This window comes from Neoarius graeffei, chromosome 23, assembly GCF_027579695.1.
Source record: "Neoarius graeffei isolate fNeoGra1 chromosome 23, fNeoGra1.pri, whole genome shotgun sequence".
NCBI lineage: Eukaryota > Metazoa > Chordata > Actinopteri > Siluriformes > Ariidae > Neoarius > Neoarius graeffei.
Genome location: NC_083591.1, coordinates 48,489,760 through 48,506,372, shown reverse-complemented (window position 1 = coordinate 48,506,372; position 16,613 = coordinate 48,489,760).

Sequence of the window (16,613 nt, the reverse complement as noted above, 5' to 3'; positions counted from 1 at the left end):
ATTTTAGATATGTTATTTTATATTGAAAAATTAGCTGTCTCAGAGAGGACATTTTTTTGACACAATTACATACTAATTTGATCAAAATAGTCTGAAAACTTACTGGCATTCAACATTAAAACTTAACTATGTTTCCAATGATATGGAACCAAATATTTGTTTTATGGTATAAAGAATGATTTAAGTGCATCCCTTTTGGAGCTATCTGTGGTCAAAAAAGCACTTTTTCTAAATGACACGAGTAATTTTGCAAAATATGACATATATTGCCATACATTCACCAAAAATAACGTTATCACCAAATTTTTTTTTGCATGGTTAATAGAGCTATCACAGGGCTACAATAAACAACCAAGTTTATTTAGTCAAGCCTTTTGATATTGAAGATAATAAGTGTTAAATGTGATTTTTAGCTTGCGTACCCTGATTGTAAAACAACCCAGTCACCAGTTAACCTAACCTGCATGTCTTTGGACTGTGGGGGAAACCGGAGCACCCGGAGGAAACCCACGCAGACACGGGGAGAACATGCAAACTCCACACAGAAAGGCCCTCATCGCCAGCCACGGGGCTCAAACCCGGACCTTATTGCTGTGAGGCGACAGTGCTAACCACTACACCACCGTGCTGCCCCATCTGTGAAGTACAAGTTCCAAATGTTCGTTTCCCAGCACAAAATTAAACTCTTTTGTCATGTCGGTGGTATGAATTCATTGCTCCTCTGACCTGTCTGATCCATCCTGATGCCCTACGTCTATATCATATCGCTCCTGCAGACAGCTGAAAATCACGCTTGGAAGACTAATGCTTTTATGGCTGAGGACTACAGTTCAGTCTGGGTGGTGTAGTGGTTAGCACTATCGCCTCACAGCAAGAAGGTCCTGGGTTCGAGCCCAGCGGCCAACGAGGGCCTTCTCTCTGTGCGGAGTTTGCATGCTCTCTGGTTTCACCCAAAGGCATGCAGGTTAGGCTGATTGGTGGCTCTAAATTGACCACGAGCGTGAATGGTTGTTTGCGTCTAAAAAAAAGAAAGAAAGCACAACTTTTTTTTTGAAATTTCCTCTCTGCATTTAACCCATCTGAAGCAGTGAACACACACGCACGTGAGCAATGAGCACACACACATACCCAGAGCAGTGGGCAGCCATGCTGACAGCGCCCGGGGAGCAGTTGGGAGTTAGGTGCCTCGCTCAAGGCCACCTCAGTCCAAGGCCATCCCACATTAACCTAACCTGTATGTCTTTGGATTGCGGGGGAAACCGGAGCACCCGGAGGAAACCCACGCAGACACGGGGAGAACATGCAAAATCCACACAGAAAGGCCCTTGCCGGCCACTGGGTTCAAACCCAGAACCTTCTTGCTGTGAGGCGACCGTGCTAACCACTACACCACCGTGCCACCTACGTGTCAGCCCTGCAATGACCTGGCGACTTGTCCAGGGTGTACCCCGTCTCTCGCCCATAGTCAGCTGGGATAGGCTCCAGCTTGCCTGCGACCCTGTAGGACAGGATAAGCGGCTACAGATAATGGCTGTATGGATGACAGTTGACTTGCTAACTTTAGGACTGCAGTTGTTGTGAAGAGTTTTGCACTCAAGTTTCCATCAATGAAGAGTTATAACATCAACAAAAACAGTTAAAACTGTTAATGTTATCGTCATGTTGTCTGTTGCTGTCCAAATGAGGATGGGTTCCCTTTTGAGTCTGGTTCCTCTCAAGGTTTCTTCCTCATGTCTTCTGAGGGAGTTTTTCCCCTTGCCACCGTCGCCACAGTTTTATTCACTGGGGATAGATTAGGGATAAAATTAGCTCATGTTTTAAGTCATTCAAATTCTGTAAAGCTGCTTTGCGACAATGTTTATTGTTAAAAGCGCTATACAAATAAACTTGACAAAATTAAACGTAGACTGACTTTCAGATTTTTCATGTTTAGGTCATAAAAAGAATTTTCCCGACACCTAATTATTTTTGTTAAGTAGACCAAAAGCTACTGAATTCGAATCACAGACTTACAATTTTATTCAGTTTTTTTTTTAAATTGAGTAATTAATGAATTTAGGGCAACGTGGCCCTAAATTCTCCGTTATTATTTCTTGCTTCACCGTGACGCAATACAAGATACTACGTCATGCATCACGTGGTAGGCTTTCCCCGTTCGCGCAAGGCATTATGGGATACAAATTTGAAACAGGAGAGAAAAATGGAGGATGTGAATGAAAAGACGTTATTTTGCGAAGGAAAGGAAATGCAGGACCAAAGTAATAAATATCAGCGGTCAGCGAGCACCTCAGTGTGATCAGTCGTTCATTTCGCGACAGAATGATGTAACTGTCAGTGCACGGTCAAAGATAAACCTGTAGATGGGAGTAATGCAACACTGGATGCCAGCTGCTGTAAAATCCAAGAGAAGAAGACAACACTGAAAGGTAAACCTGTGCATGTGCACACCAGACTTCCTCTGGCTGCTTGACTGTACGAAGCGAGGGATTTCATGCATATTATTTGCTAGGGAGTCCCTTCAAATTAAATAACTTCCCAGCCACAGAATGGCCTGGGTTTTTTTTAGATATTACAGAAATAAACATATATCACAATGACCACATATCAGAGGGAACTAAATTTCACTGATTTTATGAAATCAAAAGGCCATCTACTTTTAAATGTTACAGAAAAAAAAGTTTGTATCTGAACAGCATATTTAAATAATATTGGCTGCCGTTGAGTGGTATATCAGATATATTCCATTCAGCTAGCATGATATTGAATGAGTTGAAAACAAGTAGCTGAATGCAATATATCTGATATACCACAAAAAAAGTCAGCCAATATTATTATTATACATACGCATTTAACAAAGCAAACCTGGCAGCCATGTTTATTTACAAATTGTCACAGTCGCTCGCTAGCATGGATGTTTTACGTCTCTGACGTGTGATGCCATGTTGTCTTGACAACCATGCAATATCTCATCTCATTATCTCTAGCCGCTTTATCCTGTTCTACAGGGTCGCAGGAAAGCTGGAGCCTATCCCAGCTGACTACGGACGAAAGGCGGGGTACACCCTGGACAAGTCGTCAGGTCATCACAGGGCTGACACATAGACATAGACAACCATTCACACTCACATTCACACCTACGGTCAATTTAGAGTCACCAGTTAACCTAACCTGCATGTCTTTGGACTGTGGGGGAAACCGGAGCACCCGGAGGGAACCCACACGGACACGGGGAGAACATGCAAACTCCACACAGAAAGGCCCTCACCGGCCACGGGGCTCAAACCCGGACCTTCTTGCTGTGAGGCGACAGCGCTAACCACTACACCACCGTGCCGCCTCACCATCCAATATCATAAACCATAATCAATGCTCATTCTCCATTAGGTAGAGTGATGTAATACATGTAGGATAAGCGATATGCTAACAATATTGCATGTTATCAAACCAAATGAATGAAACCCGCTAGAAGGGAAGAGAATACATGTTTTTATTCCATCGAAAAAGTGTCCTGTATGGATAATATATACATGAACTCCTACCCATCCTGACAAGTAAAAGCCTTTCCATGAGAACCCGGGGCAGTATTTATAACATTTGTGTGAGAGGCACAATGCTATATGCCAGCGAGTGCTGGGCCCTGAAGAAGGCTGACTTTTGTAGATTGAAAAGGAACAAGCGATCAATGGTCAGATGGATTTGCAAAGTGAGAGGAGACAATGACATCCCAACCTTTTCCCTGTTTGAGTGGCTTGAAATTGCGGACCTGAAGACAGCCATTCAGCATGGCATTGTAGTGGTTAGCGCTGTCGCCTCACAGCAAGAAGGTTCTGGGTTCGAGCCCCGTGGCCAACGGGGGCCTTTCTGTATGGAGTTTGCATGTTCTCCCCGTGTCTGCATGGATTTCTTCCGGGTGCTCCGGTTTCCCCCACAGTCCAAAGACATGCAGGTTAGGTTAATTGGTGGCTCTAAATTGACTGTACCGTAGGTGTGAGTGTGAATGGTTGTTTGCCTCTATGTGTCAGCCCTGCAATGATTTGGTGACTTGTCCAGGGTGTACCCCGCCTCTCGCCCATAGTCAGCTGGGATAGGCTCCAGCTTGCCCGCGACCCTGCACAGGATAAGCGGTTATGGATAATGGATAGATGGATGGAAGGCAGCCATTTCAGGCAGATGCCTCAGATGGTTTGGACACGTGATGGATGGAAGACAGCCATTTCAGGCAGATGCCTAAGATGGTTTGGACACGTGCAATGACCAGCCTTAGCTTGGAGGGCCGGGTGCCTAGGGGCAGGCCACAGAAAACCTGGGCGGCGGTCATCTGGAGTGACCTCCATGAACACAAGCTGGAGGCCTCCGACACACTGGATAGACAAGGATGGAAAAGAAAAACCAAAATTGTTATGCAACGTCATACCTGCCTCCTGGTGGAGAAACCAACGTAAAACTGGATAGTAGTAGTAGTTTTATATATATCATCTCATCTCATTATCTCTAGCTGCTTTATCCTGTTCTACAGGGTCGCAGGCAAGCTGGAGCCTATCCCAGCTGACTACGGGCGAAAGGCGGGGTACACCCTGGACAAGTCGCCAGGTCATCACAGGGCTGACACATAGACACAGACAACCATTCACACTCACATTCACACCTACGGTCAATTTAGAGTCACCAGTTAACCTAACCTGCATGTCTTTGGACTGTGGGGGAAACCGGAGCACCCGGAGGAAACCCATGCGGACACGGGGAGAACATGCAAACTCCGCACAGAAAGGCCCTCGCCGGCCACGGGACTCAAACCCAGACCTTCTTGCTGTGAGGCGACAGCGCTAACCACTACACCACCGTGCCGCCCATATATGTGTGTGTGTGTAAAAAAATGAATGACATTGATTATCTCATTACAGTGGCACCTGTCAAGGGGTGGGATATATTAGGCAGCATGTAAACAGTCAATTCTTGAAGTTGATGTGTTGGAAGCAGGAAAAATGGGCAAACATAAGGATCTGAATGACTTTGACAAGGGGCAAACTGTGATAGCTACCGGTAGATGACTGGGTCTGAGCATCTCCAAAATGGCACATCTTGTGGGGTGTATCTGGTATGCAGTGGCTAGTACCTACCAAAAGTGGCCCAAGGAAGGACAATCGGTGAACCGGCAACAGGGTCATGGGTGTCGAAGGCTCATTGATTCACATGGGACATGAAGGCTAGCCCATATGGTCCGGTCCCAACAAAGAGCTACTGTAGCACAAAGTGCTGAAAAAGTTAATGCTGGCTCAAACAGAAAGGTGTCATTTTTCCACATGGAGATGGAGTGTAGTCAGAATGACATCCGCCGTATTTGAAATCTTGAAATATTTAACAACAATGTTCCTTAAAGAAAGATAGGAAGAAATGTGGATATTTTGCCCTCAATAGTGAAATGATTCAAGGAATCTGGAGAAATTCTGGTGCATAAAGGGCAAGGGCATAAACCTGAGCTGAACACCCATGATCTCTGATCCCTCAGATGACACTGCATCAAGAACCGTCATTCATCTATACCTGATATAACCACATGGGCTCAGTATTACTTTGGCAAACCTTTGTTAAGCACTACGATACAGAGTTACATCCACAAATTGCAGTTAAAACTTGTGCAAAAAGGAAGCCTTACGTTAACTGTGTTGCGACTTCTCTGGGCTCAGAGGCATCTGGGATGGACCTTCACACAGTGGAAAAGTATGAATACAGACAAATCAGTATTCCAGGTTGGGTTTTTTTTGTTTTTTGAAGAAAAAGGCACCATGTGCTCCAAACCAAAGATGTAAAGACCATCCAGATTGTTACCAGCAACAAATCCAGAAGCCAGGGTCTGTCATGGTATGGGGTTGTGTCAGTACCCTTGGCAAAGGTAATTAATGCAGAGAAGTCAATTGAGATTTTGGAGTAACATATGCTGCCTTCAAGCCGACATCTTTTCCAGAGATATTTCAACAAGACAATGCAAAACCACATTCTGCACACATGGCTGTGGAAGAAGAGGGTGCCTGTCCCCTCCGTCCCCAATAGAGAATGTGTGTAGAATTTTGAAATGAAAAATATGACGACGACCCCGTACTGTTGCACACCTTAAGACCTGTTTGCAGGAAGAATGGGACAAAATAACACCTGAAACACTTCATCACCTGGCGTCTTCAGTCCCTAAATATCTTTTAGGTGTTGTGAGAAAGAATGGCAACATTATAAAGTGGTAAATGCTTTACCGTCCCAACTTTTTTTGTAAAGTGTCGCAAGGATCAAAAATTGAAATGTGTTTTTTCAAGATAAACAAAATTCATTAGGTAAAACATCAAATAATGTGCCGCTGTATTGTTTCGAGTGCAATACAGGCCAAAGATTATTTACAAATCATTGTTTTCGGTTTTAATTTCAATTTTAACATACTGTCCCAACTTTTTCTGATTTGAGGTTGTATTCCAGAATCAATAACTCAAGCATATAACGTACGCAGCTATGCACTGGGTGCTTACGTGGACGGGTAGTGAAGTATGTCCGAATGTAGAACATTCGTATCGTGGCGTGCCATCGCCGCCGCATGGGGATAACGAGAAAATTAAACAAAAGACCACATTTTCAAGATTGACAAGTCTTTTATTAGTGTAGCAGCAACTTTTAAAGGCATGTTGGCAATATTGTGGGCGTAGCAGTAAGGAAACCTTGCATATCAGCCCGATACGCTGAAAAGGCCGAGTTAGAACCCTGTATATTTGACCCTCTATTATGAAACCAGTCAGAAGTCACAATTTTGAGATAAATGGGGAGATACATTGCATTGGCTAAAATAGTTGAATTTTATACTCTGATATTATGCCAAAATCTAACGTCTACACTTTCATGTCTTGAAAGAATTATGCAGAAATTCATACCACATGCTTTTAAACATATTTTTATTGAGATGATTTATTCAAATCCTGGTTTTATCTATCTATCTATCTATCTATCTATCTATCTATCTATCTATCTATCTATCTATCTATCTATCTATCTATCTATCTATCTATCTATCTATCTATCTATCTATCTATCTATAAATGCATGAACAACGCCCTTCAGACTTTATACCTGTGAACACACATTTCTGAGCTCCTCAGCCTGCTGGTGGTGAAGTGCTTTCTTTTTTGGTCAGAAGATCCAGAAGGTTCTTCCCTTCAGAGGCCTGGCTGCACTAGGAGAGGTCAGCCTCCATGTGGTGTTGTACCTCTGTTACATTCTGCTGTTTCTTCTCAGGGAAGTTACCTGTACCAGGTGTTGTTCCTCCTTATGCCTTATCAGCTGATGCCTGTTGAACATTTCAAAGCTGACTTAGTGGTTGTACTTCGTCATAAACTCATCATGTACTTAATCATATCCTGAATTTTTATTCTACAATGACAAAAATCTTTACAATCCAGTAAAGGCTAAGTTGTACTTTGAGTATGAAGCTCTCTCCATTTCTCTGACTTCCTCCTTGGCTTTATCAAACTTGTGCCACAGTGGTTCTACTTCAGCCTTAGATTTGGCCTTGGCTTTCTTTATCCTCCTCTACAGATGATCCAAACTGACACCTCCAGCTTCCCCTGCAGGTCAGCTTTGGTGCTCTGCAACTTGTTCATCTCATCTCATCTCATCTCATCTCATCTCATCTCATCTCATCTCATCTCATCTCATCTCATCTCATCTCATCTCATCTCATCTCATCTCATCTCATCTCATCTCATCTCATCTCATCTCATCATCTCTAGCCGCTTTATCCTGTTCTACAGGGTCGCAGGCAAGCTGGAGCCTATCCCAGCTGACTACGGGTGAAAGGCGGGGTACACCCTGGACTAGACCCCGAAGCCGCCGCCAGGCGCCGCTAAAACCGCCATTTAGAATTTGAGCCGCCGCCAGCCAATAATTTTGTAAGCCAATTTGAGCCGCTATCTAATAAAATTTGGCTGAGCCACTAAGAATTGTGTACATCAAATCATGGGTTTATCCACATCATGAGCTACAAGAAAAGTGACACAAACATGATCAACTGTACACACTAGTAGTAACACAATAGAGACGTATAGGCATACACTGTAGAGATTTAGAACTGATATCACAGCACAGAGAGCCACCACAAGCTTGCCGTTGTGACTACCTGTCTGGCTTCCCGCCCCTCACACCATTACCACGATACACTGGGGAACCCGGGAACCCACCCAGAGCATCAATCGACTCCGATATCGATGAGATGGCTGCATTCTTTGCCGCTGCTGAGGGAAAGTGTAAAGGTATTTTTGTTTGTTTGTTTGTTTCACATACTTCGAGATTGATAAAAAAAAAAGTACTCCACCACTCTACTTTCATCATAGTAAGATAGCTGCCAGTCCTTCACTGGTCATTGCTAGTGAGAGTAGATAGCTAGATGCCTTCCTCGAACAATCCAGATTAGCTTATTATTAGCATTGAACTACAATCTTGCTAGATTTATATTTACAATGAAGTAAGAGACCAGGGGACCTGTGGTAATTTGCTATTTATTCCCCCCATTTGTTTGATCCGTTCACCCGGATATATGCCACACAGTGACGTCCAGTATCAGCCATTTGTAGCCATAAACATTTTGGTGGCTGCAGCAGCCATTAAGGTTTTGGCTGAGTCAGCTAGCCAGCCAATAATTTCATCAGCCAGCCATTATCCTGAAAACAAACGGCTTCGGGGTCTACCCTGGACAAGTCGCCAGGTCATCACAGGGCCGACACATAGACACAGACAACCATTCACACTCACATTCACACCTACGGTCAATTTAGAGTCACCAGTTAACCTAACCTGCATGTCTTTGGACTGTGGGGGAAACCGGAGCACCCGGAGGAAACCCACGCGGACACGGGGAGAACATGCAAACTCCGCACAGAAAGGCCCCCGCCGGCCACGGGGCTTGAACCCAGACCTTCTTGCTGTGAGGCGACAGCGCTAACCACTACACCGTGCCACCCACTTGTTGTTGAGTCATTCTTTATCCTCTCAATGCCCCCTTTAGAGCTCATAACCTTGCATGGATTCTCTCCCTCAGTCTCCCTAACCTGCACTTCAGATGCCATTTCCCTGAGTGTACTGTTTTGATTTGTGATGCTCAGCTGCTGCTGAAGGTTATGAGAGAGATCCTCAGACACATCCAAGTCCTTCTGCATGAACTTTGTGCTCTCTTGTGCGTTGAGCACATTTGGCTTCAGCGGGTGATTTGTCTCTTCATTCTCTTTCAATGGCTGTACACTGTCTCCTGACTGATAGGGATCATCCCTCAGTGACGGGGTGGAGTGCTGGAAGGAGCAGAGCAGCTTTCGTCTGAAGACTTTGGCTGAAAAAAACCAAAACAAAAACAGTTATTCATTAATTCATTCATTCAATAGAGATAACGAACACTTAGATATCTGTCCCAGTGTTGTAGTTGAGTCACTAAACCTCGAGTCTAAGTCCAGTCTCGAGTCTCCAGTGTTCAAGGCCGAGTCAAGTCCAAGTCATTAAAAAAAAATTCGAGTTGAGTCCGAGTCCAACACTCCAACTGCACCATTTGACGGTGGCTGTTTTTGCGCTATTAACATTCATTTGTTCCTGAACAAGACGTATGAACAGGTGACTATGCATTCTCTTTGTCAGGGAGTGCTAAGTATTCTGTCAGAGATGGTTGGGAGATGGATGTAAGTGCAGAAGGTATGTTTATTCATACAAGTGAAGACGGGTAAACAATCCAGAACGGCAGGCAAAATCATAAAACAGTGAAACAGGTTGAGCGAGGCACAAACAGGCTATCATAGACGAGGCAAAATCAAAGATGAGAAACAGGAAATCAGGGATCAGGAAACCAAACAAGGAAATAAGGCTCGATAATGTATCAGCAACACAACTCAATACTTCACAAAGTAAGTGTGTTTTCAGTTTTTTTTTTATACGCATGCTGATTGCACCTTAATCCTGTGCAGGTGTGAGTCGTTTACGGCACGCACACGAGAGTCCACTTGACGTGCGCGCTATCCGTAGCGCGCCTGAGAGTCTATCTGATGCACGCACCAAGGCATGCAGGTGTGACATTCTTGCATGAAATTAGTACAAAAATTCTCATCTCATTCTCATTATCTCTAGCTGCTTTATCCTGTTCTACAGGGTCGCAGGCAAGCTGGAGCCTATCCCAGCTGACTACGGGCGAAAGGCGGGGTACACCCTGGACAAGTCGCCAGGTCATCACAGGGCTGACACATAGACACAGACAACCATTCACACTCACATTCACACCTACGCTCAATTTAGAGTCACCAGTTAACCTAACCTGCATGTCTTTGGACTGTGGGGGAAACCGGAGCACCCGGAGGAAACCCATGCGGACACGGGTAGAACATGCAAACGCCGCACAGAAAGGCCCTCGCCGGCGACGGGGCTCGAACCCGGACCTTCTTGCTGTGAGGCGACAGTGCTAACCACTACACCACCATGCCGCCCAGTACAAAAATTAATGTAGATATAAATATCTTATGCCAAATTATTATGGCATGTTACAAAAAATAAAGAAAAAAATCCAAGTCCTCGTCTCCAGTTTACGAGTCTGAATGCAGTTAATGCACGAGTCCGAGTCCAAGTCATCAGTGCTCAAGTCCAAGTCAAGTCATGAGTCCTTAAAATTAGGGCACGAGTTGGACTCAAGTCCGAGTCCTGGACTCGAGTACTACAAGCCTGATCTGTCCCATAATTACCTTAAAGTGCCATTCCACCATTGGATGTATTCTTTGGCATAAAATGCAATATATTTTATGACAACATGACTAGACAGAGAAATCTTTTAGCTTCAAAATGATATATCAAACATAATTTTTTGACAACGACAAGTATATTAATTTTGCGACCAAAGTCACCTACCCTTTTAATTTCCGCGCGGTAGTGAAACGTGATGTCATCGGCAGGTTCCCCTTCTTGTGTACCACGTGTCGGTCTATTTTTAGACCAGGAAACCCCCAAAGTGTGAGTCATTTCTCCTCGTATATGGGGGCCAAAAAAATTGTGAAAAATTTTGAGTTAATCTTTCAGTTAGCTAGATTTATTGGTATTAGCTAGATTTATTGGTATTATTTTTATCGCGTTCTATCCGCCATTGCTGATAATATGTGCCACGTCACACGTCACGTGGTACACAAGAAGGGGAACCTGCCGATGACATCACGCGCGGAAATTAAAAGGGAAGGTGACTTTGGTCGCAAAATTAATATACTTGTCGTTGTCAAAAAATTATGTTTGATATCTCATTTTGAAGCTAAAAGATTTCTCTATCTAGTGATACCATTTATATATGTTGTCAAAATATATTGTATTTTATGCCAAAGAATACATCCAATGGTGGAATGGCACTTTAATTTCTATTCTACAATCACAAGAATCTTTCCAGTAAAGACTAAATTATCCACTTACTTTCAATACTAAGTTTTCTCTCCATTTCTCTGGCCTCCTCCTTGGCTTTATCTAGACTGTGCTGCAGTTCTTCTATTTCAGCCATGTTTTTGGCCTTGACATTCTCTATAGTCCTCTTCAGACTCTCCTCTCTCTCCAGTGACATTTTCATCTCCCCCTGCAGTTTATCTAAGATGATATTGAGCTGGTTCTTCAAGCCTTTTGTCAAATCGCTCATATTCTTCGTCTTCTTATTCGGTTCTTCCTTGTGCTCAAACTTACACTGTTTGTCTCTCTCAGCCTCCTGAACTTGTGCCTTGCATGCCCTCAGCACTTCCTGAAGTGCACGATTCTGCTCCTTTGCGGCATTCAGCTGCTTCTGAAGGGCGCTCGAGCGACACTTAAATGCATCCAAGTCGTTCTGGATGAACCTGGTGCTCTCTTGTGCATTTTGCAGCCTTTGTATCAGCACACAATTTCTCTCTCCCTTTTCTTCCAGCTCGTTTTTCAGTGACTCTGCATTGTCTTCGGACCGATGAAGATCATCCCTCAGTAACTGGATGGTGCACTTGGAGAAGCAGAGCTCCTGCTTGAGGGACTGGACCATGTCCTCAGAGGCACGCAGTTTCTTTTGGAGCTCTGTGCACTCCATCTTCTCCTCTTCAGGCCTCAGGTCCTCCTCACAAAAAGTGCCATGTTTATAGAGATCTTGGGAAGTGTTAACACCTTTATCCTGCCACTGAAAAAAAAGTAGTATCTATGTAAAAGGAGTTGGAAATAAATGGTTATTAATTGGCAAGGTTAAAACGGAAGCTCATGTAAACTTCAAATGTTTTCTAAATTAGTAGACAGAGCAGACAGTACCACAGGATTAGTTGTAAAGACTGAGGGTTTGATGGATAGAGAGGACGTTCGTAAAGGAGCTAAAGATGACGGAGTACAAGACTGAGCTTCCAGTCTAACCCACTGAAATTTTCACTGATTAGACCAGTATGTTTTTGGGGTTTTTTTTTGACATGAGCAGCCCAATAACATAACTGAAATTTTGGCATTGCAACACCACCATGAACTTTACATCTTTGAAGTGATGTAATCTGGGGCACCTTTCCATTCCATAAAAAAATAAATGAGGGTTTGATCACTTTTGATCAAATTAAGTCAGATTTTAGTAATTGGAGCAATTCGGGGAAGCCATGACCTAAAGGTTAGAGAAGCAGCTTTGGGACCAAAAGGTCGCCGGTTTGATTCCCTGGACCAGCAGGAATGGCTGAAGTGCCCTTGAGCAAGGTACCGAACCCCCAACTGCTCCCCAGACTGCTCTGGATATGTTGTACATCGCTCTGGATAAGAGCGTCTGCTAAATGCCTGTAATGTAATTTACCATGATGTCCCAATGACTGAAATCTGACTTAATTTCATCAAGTAGAGGAATAAAATGTCCAGAGAGAAAGGAGGACACAGAATGAGTCATAATGAATCCTAGATGTTTAAATACAGATCTACTAAACCTGAATAGGACACTTCTTTGTTTAAGCTGTGATGCAAGTTTATCAGATGACACTCGCTCTTAAGAACTTTCATTTTATACCAGGAAACTCTGCCAAATCACAGGGATACAAGATAACAGATCTGATACGGCTAGTAATCAATCATTCACATAAAACGTCACTTTAATTAAAAATAGAGTCAGCTGTCAAACCCGACCCTGTTGTTATACCATTGCTAAAGTTTACCACAAAGTGACAGCACGTGTTTCAGTCCAGATGTTGATGATGATGAGAATAAAACCTGTCTAGAAACAGTCAAACTCAGGTAGAAGACCGAAGATTTGGTTACCAGACAAAACACGTGATTTCAGAGTTAAAAAACAAACAGTGAGTGAAAGTGCAGTGACTACCTTGGTGGCGACTCCCTGCAGGTCAGCAACTTCAAGGACTGACGAGTAATTATTCACGAGCGTGTTGAACATTTCTAAAGGTAGAATTTACAGGAGAATAGAGTTTAATTAATTTAACACTTTTCTTGTAGCCTAGTAAACTAGACCCAACCGCCTAGCGGCCAAAAATATTTTTTGCCTAGCGAATGGGTCTAGCCTCGCACCATATAAAAAAAACAAACACCCGGGGCATCAAATCATGCCCGCCAATCACAATGCAAGGTTTTTGTTTGGATTCTTTGGGCGGGCTTTTGCAGGAGTGACGACAAAGCTGCGCGACGCTGGAGAAAGCGCAACAGGAAAGATGGCTACGGGCTAGTGAACAGCGCGCGTTTGACTCCGCTTTGGAATCAGTTTTAGAAGAATTAGACTTGGAGTTTTTGTTGAAACATGAGCAGGAAGAGGCTCTCCGCTCATTCCTTTTCAAGAAGGACGTTTTCGCTGTTTTGCCGACCGGCTATGGCAAAAGTCTGATCTACCAGCTGGCTCCGCTCGTAGCCAAAAGGATGGGCTAGTTTGTGCAGTACGAAGAATTAATAAACAGCTTTGAAACATTACTTTTTGATTGTTTCTTATTTTCCCGTTATTTTAAATTTAAGGGAAATTATTTCACCAAACACCACTAAATAAAAACTCTCAAAAACAGTTTAAGCAAACCCTTGAAAAACACTTGGAAAAAAATGTGTATGTGGTACAGACTCCAAACTTGTGGTCATTATCTCCAAACTTCTTAATATCTAGAACCTGTTTATTAATTAATATGCATTTTGAAAAATTATTTAATTTCAAGGCCTCCCCCGCTGCTTTCTGTCGCTCTGACTACGTCACAGTCACTGTTGCGCTGATTGGTCAGAGCGTTGGCCTATACGCACAGAGAGTTTGAAAGACAGCGGTTTGTTCCTCCTACCCACTTTGGAAATGTCTACGGATCGAGGCCAGACTAAATATTCACATTTAGTCTGGCTTGCCAGGCTACTTTTCTTGGTCACTGCATAATTACTGTACATACTGTGGGTTATTTCATAATGCTAATGTCTTCCTTACTAAAATAGTAGAGTAAAAGAGAAAAGTTAAGGAAATACTTCTATGAATAGATTTGATGAGATACGGTGGCAGCAGGGGCGTGATCGAGCATCGGCTGTGAACGGTGAGGAGTCAGGTTGAACCAGTAGGTAACGTGATGAGGTGCACCTGTGTCTAATTACTGACTGTCTATTAACCTGTGTCTCTGTGCGTATTTCAGACAGCCAGGAAGGAGAGCATGAGCTTTGACAGCCCGATGTGTGTGTGTGTGTGTGTGTGTGTGTGTGTGTGTGTGTGTGTGTGTGTGTGTGTCCCCAGTCACTGAAAAGTGTGAAAATAAAAAGAACACACCTGTTCTGAAGCCTGCTTCCAGTTCCTCTGTCCCCCCAAAGTCAGAAAGTTGTGGTGCTGAAACCTGGAACTGAGGAATGAATGGCGCCATGGAGTCCAAACCAGTCAGAGAGCTCCTCCAAATGCTCGCCAGCAGCATGCCCTCGTTACGCTGTCAGTAGACCAGGGGCGGAGCTTCCAGGCTCTGCTCGAAGCCCAAGCAGAAGACCGGTAGGTGATCTGGAGCTGGGTGCTCTAGTGGTCGTCCCTGCAGCCAGCGTGCCCATCCATGGGGCCGCAGGATGACCCAGATGCCTTCCTTGAGCTGTTTGAACGTCGTGGAGGCGAGCTTGTGACCAACCTCAGAGTAGGTGGCTCACCTATTGCTGCTCCTGTCAGGGGAAGCCCAGCTCATGGCTCGGCAGCTCCTGGCCACCAGCATGCTGGAGTACCCCAACCTGAAGTGAGACATCCTGCAGCAGGTTGGCTGCAGTCCAGAAAAGCAGCACCAGCACTTCCGCTCACTGGCGTATGGCAAAGTGGGCCAGCCGTTTGCGTTTGTGCAACAGTTCCAGGATGCTTGCCAACAGTGGCTGCTGGCAGGCGAATGCAAAGTTGAGACCATCCTCGAGTGAGTGACACTGGGGTAGTTTGTCGCCCAGCTGCTGAGCGACACGTCAGCGTCATCAAGCGCCGTCGCTGGAGGAGGCATTCCAGCTGGCTGAGGACTACTTGACAGTGTTTTCGGGAGCAGACACTCTCATGACATCTCTGCTCTCTCTCTCTCTCTCTCTCTCTCTCTCTCTCTCACTTTCTCCCCCTCCTTCTCTGCGTCCCTCCCCTACCCCACCCCTGTGGAAACGGGGACTAATTCCCCCAAAACCCACTCCCCACACTCATGTCCATCCTCATGTTTCTTCTCTCCCTTCTTCTATGTCTGTCCTGACATTAACCCCCCCCCTCTCTCTCCACAGGTGAACTCATCCATGCCCACCAGAACTGAGAACGAGCCTGGGCAGGTCTGTCAGCACAGAGGGAAGGCAGGGAATCAGCGCTTCCATGAGGAGGCAGGGCTACTGATTCATGTCCGCGACACACCACAGGATTCCCCTGATCAAGCAGAGATGTACAGGATAGTTGTAAGTATTCACGGGTGTACACATCAGGCTTTGGTGGATTCTGGTTGTAATCAGACCATCAAAGCCTGTTTCAATGCGGGGCACTGGGAAATGCAAGATTGTTGAAGGTCAAGTGTGTGCACGGTGATAGACACAAATATCTGCTAATGTCCATCACTATTCACTTCCTGGGAGAAAAGCATAGCATGAAGGTAGCAGTTAGTCTGAGCCTCACCCACCCACTGATCTTGGGAACAGATTGACCTGGGTTGAAAATGTTAATGAAACAGTTAGTAGTGTGTGGGTCCTGCAGTAGCACGTCACAGGGAAATCCAGCCGGAACATTAGCTGGGGAGGTGGTCCCAGGGCTATCCGCATCAACTCCATGTCATGATGACACAGAGAGGAAGGAGAGCTCTTCTCTCTCTCTGGGGAATTCCTCAGGGGATTTCCCATTGGAGCAGGTACATGACAAGGGTCTAAGACACACTTTTGACCAAGTGGAAGTAATTGATGGTCAAATTCTCCAACCTAACGTTGTGCTCTCCTTCACGTATTTTTGTATTATTAAGGATAGGCTATATTGAGTGACACAGGGCACCCAAACTGAAGAAAAGATGACACAGTTGTTGGTCCTAAAGAGCCATAGGGAACTTTTATTCCATGTGGCTCATCATAATCCTATGGCTGGGCATTTGGGGCAGCTTTAAACCACTAATTCATCTCATGGCCCATTTCTATTGGCCAGGGATTTACACCAATGTCCGCAGGTGGTGTGCAAC